This window comes from Lissotriton vulgaris, chromosome 8 (genome assembly GCF_964263255.1).
Source record: "Lissotriton vulgaris chromosome 8, aLisVul1.2, whole genome shotgun sequence".
NCBI classification, from domain to species: domain Eukaryota; kingdom Metazoa; phylum Chordata; class Amphibia; order Caudata; family Salamandridae; genus Lissotriton; species Lissotriton vulgaris.
Genome location: NC_141696.1, coordinates 684,088,388 through 684,101,472, shown reverse-complemented (window position 1 = coordinate 684,101,472; position 13,085 = coordinate 684,088,388).

The window sequence follows — 13,085 nt, the reverse complement described above, 5'->3', positions numbered from 1 at the left end:
GTGGTTGCGGGTTCATTAGTGAGGGAGAAGATCAGCTGGGTGTCGTTGGCATAGGAGATGATGTTCTGTCTGTGGCTTCTGACAATGGCTGCGAGGGGGGCCAGTCGAGGAGGGAGCTGATGTCATCTGTGGCGGTAAGGAGGGCCCAATTCACAGAATGAACTTAAGACTAAATCCTAAACTTACTACTATTTGGTATTCACAGTATGCACTTACTACTTTCGGGATTCACAGAGTGAACTTACTACTTTTGGGAGTCACAGAATGAACTTACTACTTTCGGTATTCACGGAATAGATTTAAGACTACTAACTTTACATCCGCACTCGGGCTGGAAATTACGGCCCGGAGGCAGAGTTTCCAGCCCGGAGGCGGAGCTTCCGGCTTCGGGGCGGAGATTGAGGCACGGAGTTGGGGCTTGCGGTTCAGAGGTGGCGCTTCCGGCTCGGAGGTGGGGATTTAGCCATGGCTGAAATCTCCACCTCTGGGCCGCAAGCTCCGCCTCTGGGCCGCAAGCACCAACCCCAAGCCGGAAGCTCCGCCTCCAGTCCGGAAACTCCGCCTCCGGGCCGGATTTTCCGGCACGAGTGCGGACGTAAAGTTAGTAGTCTTAAATCTATTCTGTGAATACCAAAAGTAGTAAGTTCATTCTGTGAATCCCGAAAGTAGTAAGTTCACTCTGTGAATCCCGAAAGTAGTAAGTGCATTCTGTGAATACCAAATAGTAGTAAGTTTAGGATTTAGTCTTAAGTTCATTCTGTGAATTGGGCTCGGAGTGTGGTCTCCGTGCTGTGGTTTCTTCGGAAGCTGGATTGGGAGGTGTACATGACATGGTTTACTTCTAAGAACATGGAGATTTAGGCATTGATCGCCTTCTCGATGACCTTGGCTGGGAAGGGGAGAAGGGAGAATGGTCTGAGGTTATTGAGGTCAGTTGAGTCTGAGGACAGCTTCTTTAGCAGGGGGTTGATCACGGTGGGTTTCCTGTCATCAGGGAATGTGGTGGTTCCGATGGAACAGTTGTTGGTGAAGTGGAGCTGAGGAGCAATGGTGGCTGCTCTTTATAAGATGTGGTATGGGCAGGGATCCGTCTGTGCTCCTGGGTGCCTTGGTGGGTGCTCTTCATGGTCTTGAGTGTGTGGGGTCCAGCAGGGCATGGTCTGTTGGGGTACCGGATGTTTTTGTGCGGTGGTGGTGGGTAAAGTGGCAGGATCTACGGTGTCGAAGCTGTCATAGATCTGCCTGATCTTGTGGTGGAAGAAGGTGCTGAGTTTGTTTCAGAGTCTTGGGAGGGAGGGATGGACATCTGTGGTCTCACTGTTGGGTCTGGTGAACTCCTTGATGATGGCGAAGAGTTCTTTGCTGTTGTGTGCATTTGCATTTATTCTGTGTTTGAGGCCTGTTTTCTTTGCGGTTATGAGGAGGAGGTGGTGTGCATTGATGGCGGATTTGAAAGTAGCGTGGGTTTCCGGGGATTTATTCTTTCTCCATCTCTGCTCGAGTTGTCTGCAAGTACATCTGGATTCATGGAGGGCAGGGGTAAACCAGTTGGCTTTCTTGGTGTGTTGCTTTGCCAGGTTTTTTGTTGAGTCATGCCAGAGTTTTGGCACGCCTGGAGATCCATCAGTGGAGCTTGCGTGCTGTGGTGTTGGTATTGACAAGCAGTTCTTCGGTGGCCTTGATCCAGCTGAGATGGGTGGGGGCAGTGAGGACATTGGTGTTCATTGGGTTTCGTGAAGGTTAGATATACGCAGTGGTGATCAGTAAGGGCCTACGTAATTTGTGTAATTGGTCTACGAGAGGCATGGTATGAGTCACACTGTTCGGGCGGTTTGTCCCATATTAAGATTGTTACAATTAAGGCCTCACGCAGTGATGGCAGGAGCTTCCCCACCTACAATGTCCCATGGTACATTTCAATGAGGTGTGGGATAAGCATATCCGCATATTCTTTGTAAAAGACGGGGGTAAGCCTGTCCAAGCCCGGAGCCTTGCAGGCTGGCCAGGCCACAATAATGCAAGCAATTTCTTCAGGTGTTACTGGAGCATCTAAATATTCCCTGTGGCCTGCGTCTAACCACAGTAGCTCTATAGTGTCGAGGTATACCTGTAATTCAGTTTAGTCAGTGGTGACGCCGCCGTATATAGTTTGGTATAGAAGGAAGACATCATCACAGGCAACACATCTGGGGAGGTCACTGTTAGGCCGTTGCAGTCTTGTAGTAAAACAACATAGGTCACAGCATGCGCTTTGCGCAAGAGCTCTCCCCATAGCGTTTCACCGTAGTTTCCTTCCTCATGTATTTTACCTCTCTCTCTGCCTCCTCTGTATACTCGATATCTTCCTCGTTATATCTGCCAGTGTAGTTTAGCTAGGATTGTCATCTTGCGTGAGTTCCAATTTCCCAATATCGTCCTCTAACCTACTCAGCGTGCCCCTTATTACTTGCAATACCCCTACATGTCTCGTGATTCACTCCCCTATCTCACAACCTTGAAGGCCTCCCATAATGTGGATGCTGACATCACCAATCCGGTAATGTTTGTGAAATAATCGGTAATAGAGGTGCGGACATCCTTTGAAACGTAGCATCACGAATGCCATATGGGGACAGGCACGAGAAGAATGTGCGTGGGGGTGTCTGTGGCATTGTCAGTGTCAAGCGTACTGGGGAGTAATACTAGAGTGTCCACAGAAGTTTTCACTGATGACGTTCATTCGGCCACGTCTCTGGTTGTCAGCCAGTAATAAATATGCGACCAGGAACCCTGATGTGTAGAGCTACAAGTACCACTCCTCTGTCCCTGATGTGTATGCTTCTATCAGGGTTCCCCCAACAAAAACTCACCTCGCTTGTTGTGTGGCCATAATTCTCCAGGGTCGGAGTTGGAGATGCTTGCCAGTTACAAGAAAGTTGCGGTTTTGACCACCCGATGCAGATCTTTTGAAGCTTATCCCGTGCTTGCACTTAGTGATTCAGGAGTTAGAGTAGCAGCAGTTCTACTGGGCTTGCGCAGAAGCTTAGCTTAGGTTAGCTTTAATTTCGGTAGCGCTGGTTAGTTAGTTAGAATTTACCTCAGGAGATTATTGTAGTGAGTTCAACACGAGAGACAGAAGAGAAAGAAGGATAGAGAAAATAAAGAAGAAGCTTACCTGGTCTTCACGTAGCATCCGGTAACAAGTAGGTCTCCTCATTACTCAAACCACAAGTATAAAACTGTAAAAGAGATAATGTAAATAAGATTAAATGTAAATAGAAACTGGTACTTCTAAAGAAAAAAAGAGACAAGGTTAAAAAGGAACAACATAATAGAAGTATTAGTACATTTTCTAAAACAAGAGAAAAGAAGAGAAGCAAAGGCCTTAGCATAAAAGGGTAAGAGAGAAAGTGAGAGAGCGAGAGAAATAATATGATACAAGAAAAATAGGAAAAGGTCTTAGAAGTTAGTAATTGTGTGTTGTTATTGGACTTGTAGTTCACATAGGAGATACTAGAACAAATGGGGGTGCCAAAAAGTTGCGGAGAGCTGGACTTAGAAGTGAACCATGTAAAGAAAGGCAGTCCAACTGGTCCAACTGACTATCTGGTACAACACAAAGTCTTCTCCCAACACCACAGCCCCGGAGGCCACGCCTGCCACAAGCCTCCAGATCCACAGAAAGAAAGTTGGGTCATCTTGGTTAGGCCATATATCGCTGCCAGCGTCAGCGGCTGTTAATACAGTCTTCCCGCTAAGATCACATACCTCCCCTCCTTGTCTATTAATGTTTGTGTAGTGGTCCACAGCAGTCCCTTCCTAAATAGGATGGCGACCCCCCTGCCATAATTGGAATGTACGAATGACTGTGACTTGCCTCACCAGCGGGCTTGGAGTTGGGGCCAAGTAATCCCTGTAAAGTGTGTCTCTTGCACGAAGAACACATCCACTCCCTATCTTACAAGATAGGTGTGCACTAGTCTAGATTTATGGTGGTCATTGAGAACTCGGACAGTCCATTTCAACCAGGTAACTTTAGTCATGTCAGCCTGTGCATGCTATGGGTGTGTGATGTTGTGAAAAAGTGATAGGCAATGCGTAAAGGGGGGGCAAGCACCCTTTCCAGTGTCTCCCATGTTCTCAACTTATTACCAAGCACATCTTTCTGCCCTTCGGCCTGCAAGCCCTGTGTCCCTCCCTGTGAACATTCCCCAACAACCCTTCCATTACGCCAATGAACAAGAACATGGTGATAAGGCCCCAAACATCCAAAGCTACCCTCCCCTCCCTTCCCACCCACACCAACCCCCATACGGGTTGTGAAAGCCTGCCCACCCTCCTCCCTACTACTCACTTATTCAGACTTTCTAAAGTCCAAGGGAATTATCCTGTGGGGGTCTGGCCTCCTCTAGGAATCACCCCTCCAACTAGGACATAGTGGCCAAGCCATTTATTTGGGCGGATATGTCTTATGTAGTTATTATCCAGGATAATAAGTGCTCAGGCCCTGGAGGCTTCACGATACAGCTGTTCAGAAAAATCTTGCGTAGGCAGTTTCAGTATGGGCAGTGTCAGGTATGGCACAGAGATGCTTTAGTCATTGTCACTAGTAGTGCCATCTTTATTGCATTCAGAGGTCTTAGAGGAATTGCGCTGTTGTTTTTCCAACTTTTTGGCGAACGCCAGTGCAGCCTTGGGGTCTGTGAAGAACTCTGTCTGGGTCCCTTTTTTATGCTCAGTTTGGCAGGGTAGACCTGGGCATATGGTATTTCCTGCTTCTAGAGAATCCTCTTGGCAGGGAGATATTCAGGACGAGCAGCCTGGACCGCAAGTGTGAAATCCAGATAGAAGGACAGCACATTGCCGTCATGCTTTACCTCCCCCATTTCTCGCCTGAGCACGGCACGGCATCTCGGTCACAATAGTTTAAGAGTTTAGCTACAATTGGGCAAGTGGGTGCACCAGGGGGAGGTCTGGGCCCTAATGATCTGTATGCATGTTCCACAATGAACACTGCAGATAGTTCAGTGCCAAAGAGTTTATGCAGTAGGTACTCAACACAGTCTTCCATCCTTGTGATGTGTGTAGATTCAATATTCCTGTTATGAGCAGACTGTTCATTCTGGAACGTGATTCCAGGTCTTCATTTTTTGCTTTGATTAGCTTTAACACTTTGTCCATCTTTAACAGTTTCTGTTTTTCTTCCACCTGGGCATCATGGTTATCCAACACTCTTGCCCCCAGTTGTGCAATTTTGGTGTTGTGTGTGTCTAACCGCTTTTTCACATGGTCTAGACAGGCCGACAATTGATCCAACTTTGAGTCAATGGTATTCAGGCTGGTCTTTAGCTCCAAAAGCAATGATCTCAGGTTGTCATCCAGGGCAGCAGCGTTGTCTGTTTGTGTGGATTGCTCCCCCGCCTCCAGGGGGGGTTCCTCTTGTCGGTTTTGTTTCCTACTTTCAACTGATATCTTAGATTGTTTGGCATCCGATTTCCCCATGTTATGTATCGGGGGCCCCCTAGGTGGACTGCTCCATGGAGAAACCTTGTGCGCTTTATTCTTTTTTCAGGGTCCCCTCTTCGTAACCCTGTGTACGCAAGGAGTGTTGAGATAAGATAAGTGTGCGTGGCCCTTAGCTAGCATCAGTCTACCCTCGCACACGCAGGCTCACTCCCATTGTCAGTTGCCTGGGTGGTAGGTAGGTAGATTATAGGGTCTCGCCAGTCATGCACTGTTGCAGCCTGCTTTTTCACCTTTATAGTGACCTGTGCTCTATGGGCTCCAAACAGGGTATCTTAATGCACCTACTGTGCTGCACCATTCAGGGGATGCAAGATGCTGCAACAAGCGGCTAAGCTCCATTGCGGATGTCGAATTTTGCAGGTGTTAGGAAGCAAAGCGGCCTTTGCAACTCAAGTTAGTCACCACTTCCTTTAGGCTTTACATTGGTGGTTCGGGCAGGAATTTGCGTGGGTGTAGTGTTCACTATTTTCCTGTAGAGTTTCCAACCTCTCTTGGCAAGCGCTCAGTGCCGTGGGGACAGTATGCCACATCTCCGTGAGCTTGACCTTAGTTGGGAGGGTAGGTGTTAATGCAACCTCTGTGACACCTCCTAATGACAGTGTAGCTCCAGCCCCAACCTGCCTCACGTGGGTCAGCCTGCTTAGGGGGGGAGTGGGGAGTCAAGAGAGCATGGCGCTCCCACGACAGGGGCTCTTCGAGGTCCCGGGGGAGTCTCCGGTCAGCTCCTTCAGGACAGGTAAAAGTGACCGGCATGCGTCGACCCGTCCCAGCCCAAGCATAGGCCTCTGTGGGTACAGCACCCCTACCCTAATGATGCCGCCCCACGTGAGGCATTCCTGACCCCCTTACAAGATGGTTCTCGTGGTCGTCCACCACCTCAGCTAGGGCAACCTCTTGCAACTTCAGCAGTTTTCCTCACTCGATACAGTGTTGCTTGTCGACAGTCGTCACAGAGCCGGTCCCAGGGCTTCTTACAGTAGGGACAGTTCGCAGCCACAGCCGGCTGTAGATTTCTGTTTCTTCCACCAGGCCGCCTCTCTTCCAGCGGGATAGCAACTTCAGTGCGGGCGGAAGCGGGCCACGCGGTCCTGTTACGCGGCTGCATGCAAGCCGTGAGCCGCTGGTGCAGATATTCACGCTCTCTTCATCCCAGGAAGCCAGAACAATATCCGTTTCTCGCTCCCCAGGGGTCTAGGCACTACAATGGGTCATCAAGGGATCAAAGGGCACCCCTGGTCCGCAGGATTATGTCAGATGTTGGGCTTGGCCTGCAGAGCCCACTCAAGGTGCGGCCATCTTACAGCCAGCGAAGCCACGCCGCCTAAGGCCAGACAGATTTTTCTAGAATTAGGATCTTTATTAGGGCAAGCTTTTAGCCAGAAACCTACCTTCATAGGGTAGGAAAAGGAAAGAATAATTAGCTCCAAAAGCAATGATCTCAGGTTGTCATCCCGGGCAGCAGCATTGTCCGTTTGTGTGGATTGCTCCCCCGCCTCCGGGGGGGGGGTTCCTCTTGTCGGGTTTGTCTCCTACTTTCAACTGATATCTTAGATTGTTTGGCATCCGATTTCCCCATGTTATGTATCGGGGGGCCCCCTGGGTGGACTGCTGCATGGAGAAACCTTGTGCGCTTTATTCTTTTTTCAGGGTCCCCTCTTCGTAACCCTGTGTACGCAAGGAGTGTTGAGATAAGATAAGTGTGCTTGGCCCTTAGCTAGCATCAGTCTACCCTCGCACACGCAGGCTCACTCCCATTGTCAGTTGCCTGGGTGGTAGGTAGGTAGATTATAGGGTCTCGCCAGTCATGCACTGTTGCAGCCTGCTTTTTCACCTTTATAGTGACCTGTGCTCTATGGGCTCCAAACAGGGTATCTTAATGCACCTACTGTGCTGCACCATTCAGGGGATGTAAGATGCTGCAACAAGCAGCTCAGCTCCGTTGCGGATGTCGGATTTTGCAGGTGTTAGGAAGCAACTCAAGTTAGTCACCACTTCCTTTAGGCTTTACATTGGTGGTTCAGGCAGGAATTTGCGTGGGTGTAGTGTTCACTATTTACCTGTAGAGTTTCCAACCTCTCTTGGCAAGCGCTCAGTGCCGTGGGGACAGTATGCCACATCTCCGTGAGCTTGACCTTAGTTGGGAGGGTTGGTGTTAATGCAACCTCTGTGACACCTCCTAATGACAGTGCAGCTCCAGCCCCAACCTGCCTCACGTGGGTCAGCCTGCTTAGGGGGGGGGTGGGGAGTCAAGAGAGCATGGCGCTCCCGCGACAGGGGCTCTTCGAAGTCCCGGGGGAGTCTCCGGTCAGCTCCTTCAGGACAGGGAAAAGTGACCGGCATGCGTCGACCCGTCCCAGCCCAAGCATAGGCCTCTGTGGGTACAGCACCCCTACCCTAATGATGCCGTCCCACCTGAGGCATTCCTGATCCCCTTACAAGAGGGTTCTCATGGTCGTCCACCACCTCAGCTAGGGCAACCTCTTGCAACTTCAGCAGTTTTCCTCACTCGAGACAGCGTTGCTTGTCGACAGTCGTCACTGAGCCGGTCCCAGGGCTTCTTACAGTAGGGACAGTTCGCAGCCACAGCCTGCTGTAGATTTCTGTTTCTTCCACCAGGCCGCCTCTCTTCCAGCGGGATAGCAACTTCAGTGCGGGCGGAAGCGGGCCATGCGGTCCTGTTACGCGGCTGCATGCAAGCCGTGAGCCGCTAGTGCAGATATTCACGCTCTCTTCATCCCAGGAAGCCAGAACAATATCAGTTTCTCGCTCCCCAGGGGTCTAGGCACTACAATGGGTCATCAAGGGATCGAAGGGCACCCCTGGTCCGCAGGATTATGTCAGATGTTGGGCTTGGCCTGCAGAGCCCACTCAAGGTGCGGCCATCTTACAGCCAGTGAAGCCACGCCACCTAAGGCCAGACAGATTTTTCTAGAATTAGGATCTTTATTAGGGCAAGGTTTTAGCCAGAAACCTACCTTCAAAGGGTAGGAAAAGGAAAGAATAATTGACTTTTTATTCCTCTCAAGGGCAATGGGAGTTTTGGTCCATTCAAGATATATTTTATATACCTGATACAGTGATCACACCGTGTAGAGTTAGAATTAATAATAATTTGGGGAGATGTAAGAGCAAGAACCCCAGGCTTGACTTTCTTGAGCACCAAAGATAAGGGGTGAAAAATTAGATGGTGTAATATATCGATCCCTGTGATTTTCAAGTCCCTAGTTAGCGCCAATCTTGGCCTGAGTAGAACCCACTGCTTGGGGGCCTTTGTGAATCTTAATGACTCAGCTAATCAAATCATAAAGAGCAAATCCACTCCTGGGAAGCAGGGAAAAACTGGGTAGTTTGATCAAGACTCCAGATATGCAACTTAGAGAGGCTCTTAGGGGTCCATTAGGATGTCGGGCGTATTGCCTCCGCCAGGGTAGCGGTGGCCACCGCCACCCTGGCGGAGGCAATCCACCCGACTTCCTTCCCTGCATTCCCCCCCGCCATATTACGATGGCGGAGGGGACCGCAGCGGTGGGAAACACCGCCCGCCTGTTCTCCGCCCCGGTCGCCTTGCGGCCGGGGCGGAAAAGGGATAACATGGTGGCGGTGTCTATCAGACACCGCCAGCCATATTATAATGGGCATTTTTGAATGCCTTTCCGAAAGGCATGCAGTCTTCTCTCTGGGGGCCCCTGCGGGCCCCCAGAGTGAAGTACAGTTGGGGGGGTACCTGTGGTACCCCCCTTCATTGTCATTTGTCATTGTCATTTGCAAAGCGGCATTTGCAAAGCGGCAGGCACCGCGCGGTGCCTGCCGCTTTGCAAATGAAAATGTGAAAGTGCATTTTCAGCATTGTGGCGGGCGGTGCAGAGAGCACCGCCCGCCACAATGCTGAAAATACAGGATGTGCCCGCCACTGTGGCGGGCACATCCTAATGGCACCCCCGGGACCCCCGCCCTTATGGCGGGCGGTCCCGATTTACGATAGGATGACGGGCGGCAAAGTCCGCCCGTCATCCTAATGGACCCCTTAATGTCAGACCACAAATCCAAGCAGACATTCCTTTGGGAATCTTAATGATTCAGCTAATCAAATCATGAAGAGCAAATCCACTCCTGGGAAGCAGGGAAAAACTGGGTGGTTTGATCAAGACTGCAGATATGCAACTTAGAGAGGCTCTTAATGTCAGACCACAAATCCAAGCATATATTACACGGGCTAGAGTAAATTCTAAGCTGGCCATATTTTTTAGGAAGCAAACCTTACCCAAAGAGGCATGGGATAGACTAATTAATGCCTGTGTGAAGGGTGACTCTAGGAGCTTTTGGGACATAGTTAAGGGCAAGAATTGGTTGTTAGATATCTCCGAGGACATAGGTACTAATTTCTGCCCAGAACAGTGGCTAGATCATTTCTCTGCTATCTACTCAGTCGGTCCAAGCAGGCCCATTACAAATGGAGTGGACACAATTGAGTTCCCTCTTGCCACGAGATTTGGGATGGCAGAGGTATAGGAGGCTATTAAGATCAGTCCTGCTAACGAGGCTCCTGGCCGATGGGGCCCCTATGGACCTATGCAAAACACATGTATAATTCTGGGCCCTGCTGTTGACTAACAGTCTTAAGGCAGCTGCAGCCGTAGGTATAGCTAAGGAGTGGAAATCTGCCACAATTGTGGCAGAATTTACAAAGCTGGACCACCAGGATCCCAGATGCTACAGGTTTTCTCTGTGTTAACTTAAATTATAAAGTTGGCTGGAAGAATTATCTTTGGGGGGATTGAGGAATGGGCCTGGACTAATATCCTGAGTCCGGTCCAACATGGTTTTAGGGTGGGCAAGGGAACAATGGAACAATGTCTAAATTTAGAGCTGCAGATTGGGAAGTATGTGTTTGCAAAGAATAGTACCATTCATTTAGCGTTTATGAAATTAAGCAATGCTTTTGACCTAGTTAACAGAAAAAAGATGTGGTCTCTACTAGCTGAAATGGGACTGCCCAAAACCATGCTGGATTTTTTATATGCTATGCACTCTGACATAGCTGCTATTATTAGGTACGGCCAGGATGGGGAGTGTAGGTATCCCCCTTTTCTCCTGAAAGGTGTTAAGCAAGGGTATGTTTTGGCACACCTTTTATTTTTATTGTACATCAATGGCCTTAATCAGTCTTTGATCTCCACTGAAAAAGATATGCGCAGGGTTTACTCTGTGTCCAGTCTCTGCAATATTCAGAGTATGACGTTGTTTTATCCCTCATGGCAAATGGTCTCAGGGGACAGGTGGAATAATTTGTAAACTTTATGAACGATATTGATCTGGACACCAACATCCCTAAAACCCATTTAATGATTTGTGGAAGACGATCTCTAAAGTTAGGGCTTTAACTATCAACGGCAAAGCCATTTCACTGGTTAGTATTTTCTATACCTGAGTGTTACTTTCGATCAAAACTGTACTTGGAGTCCATGTATGGCTATTAGATGTCAGCAGTTTATTCAAGTTTGTGGTGTCCTAATTAAGATTTCCACATCCATTGGAAATAAGCTTATAGTTCCTCTCCTTCAGATCTATAGGATGAAATGCCTGCCAGAACTTACTTATGGTGCAGCTATCTGGGGATATCAAAATTGTACAAATTACAGAGGGAAGAGAATCCGTTCTGTCTAAAATTGCTTGTTGGTTGTCCAACTGGCCTAAGTCCTTTTATCCATGATGAGTTGGGTTTGGGGTTTGAGGAAGACTCCATAAAACTAGCCCACTTCTCTTATGGATCTCCGTTTGGTGTTGATACTATACATCTTTCAAAAGGGAGATAATATTAGATTGCCTTAACTGTGACCTAGGGCACAAAATACTGTGTCTCGCTTATATCTGAGATTTTGCCATTAAACTAAGGCCTCCTAAAATGTATTACACGCGCAGTCCATTGTTGAAGCTGATGGATAAATGATGAAAGACAAGTTCTTCCATTTAGTCACAGAAGCGAGGAAAACCAGGGCCCTGGAGAAAACGATTCTGAGAGTCTGTAAAATACTAAAATCTAATCCTGGTTTTGAGCTTACCTTTCCCTGGTTGAACATCCTTGGGAGAGATCTTTGCGTAAAGGTTCCAGTTGGGATCAATATGGTATAGATTATGTTTCCCCTGGTAAATATGATTGTAATTCTATTTAACCAGTCCATGTGATGGCATTGTGCTGCAGACTTTGGACCATTTGGTGTTACTCGGCCTGATTTACCACTACCCACATAAGAAATATTTACTACCTATTTTAAGATCCAGGTTTTTATTTTATCAGTTTGAGCCTGCTTTTTTCTATTTACAGATGCTGGCTGATACAGCTATTACATCTGTAGTTGTGTCTTAAAAATTGCTTTATATTAAAATGTTGCTATTCATATGTAAATATCCAATCAATGCACTAAAAATAGAGCATTTTTATTGTGGTTTTTAGACTCAGTTTTATATATTTTTACCTAATGTATGTATCTATGGCTCTTTTTTATAAAGTGTGTTATATTGTCGGTATTTTTAATTGTACTTTTATGATTATTAATTAATAATCAAATAAATGATCTTGTTTTCACTTTGTTAAGGTGTGTGTGTGCTTGTGCGCGTGGGTGTGTGTGTGTGTGTATACAAATACTTTACACATTACCTCTGAGATAAGCTTGACTGCTTGTGCCAAGCTACTTCGGGGGTAAGGATGGGTTATCTTAGCTATGTGACTCCTTTACTATGACTAAAGTGAGGGTCCCTTCTTGAACAGGTTGCATACCAATGCCAACTAGAGACCCTAGTTCTAACAGGGGTTATATATGATTGCGACTTGTATTGAATTTGGGCAGTTTAAGTTACTTTGATAAACACCTGGCTGGCAAGTTGCAGCACTGTCTGGTAAATTCAGACTGTTGGGGATACAGAGGCACCTTTCTGGAAGGGGTGGACCTGTTCAATATTGAAAGCTCTAAATGATGGTTTGAGCCAGAATTTGCGCAGAGTAAGGCGTTTTTGGCAGGCACAGACACTTGGGGTAAATATCTCAGTGGTAGTGCCACGAAGTGTGCATATCCCCTTTGGACCACTGTTTATTCTTTCATACCAATAGGCTTTCAGTGGAATTAGGTCTAATCTGTACCTCACCAATTGTCTTTTTTCTCAAACGCCATGGACTGCCTGAGATATGGAGGTGCAAGAGTTGGTTTATGAAGGGGTGAGGCTAGTTTGGCATGCGACGTTTTGGCTAGCTTTCTCTAATCCATAAATCCTGATAGCTATTTGGTATGCTTGTGTAAGAGATTAACTTTCGTTTTTCTCGTAAAATGCACATTTCAGATCTCTTCTGCCACTAACTTTCATAGACATTCAGATTCAGTTGCCATTGATTATCGTCATCCACAGGGAGGTTTAATATTTTAGAGAGGGGCATCTTTGAGCTTTACATGTGGGCAAGGAATCTGGAAACAATCAACAGATGGTGTCACTTAATGCTAAATTCCAGGTGTAAATGTGCTTGCGTACTAGCATCTGGAAGTGGAAGGACTAGGAGGAAATGGCTGCACTGAACTTTATTGAGACATTTA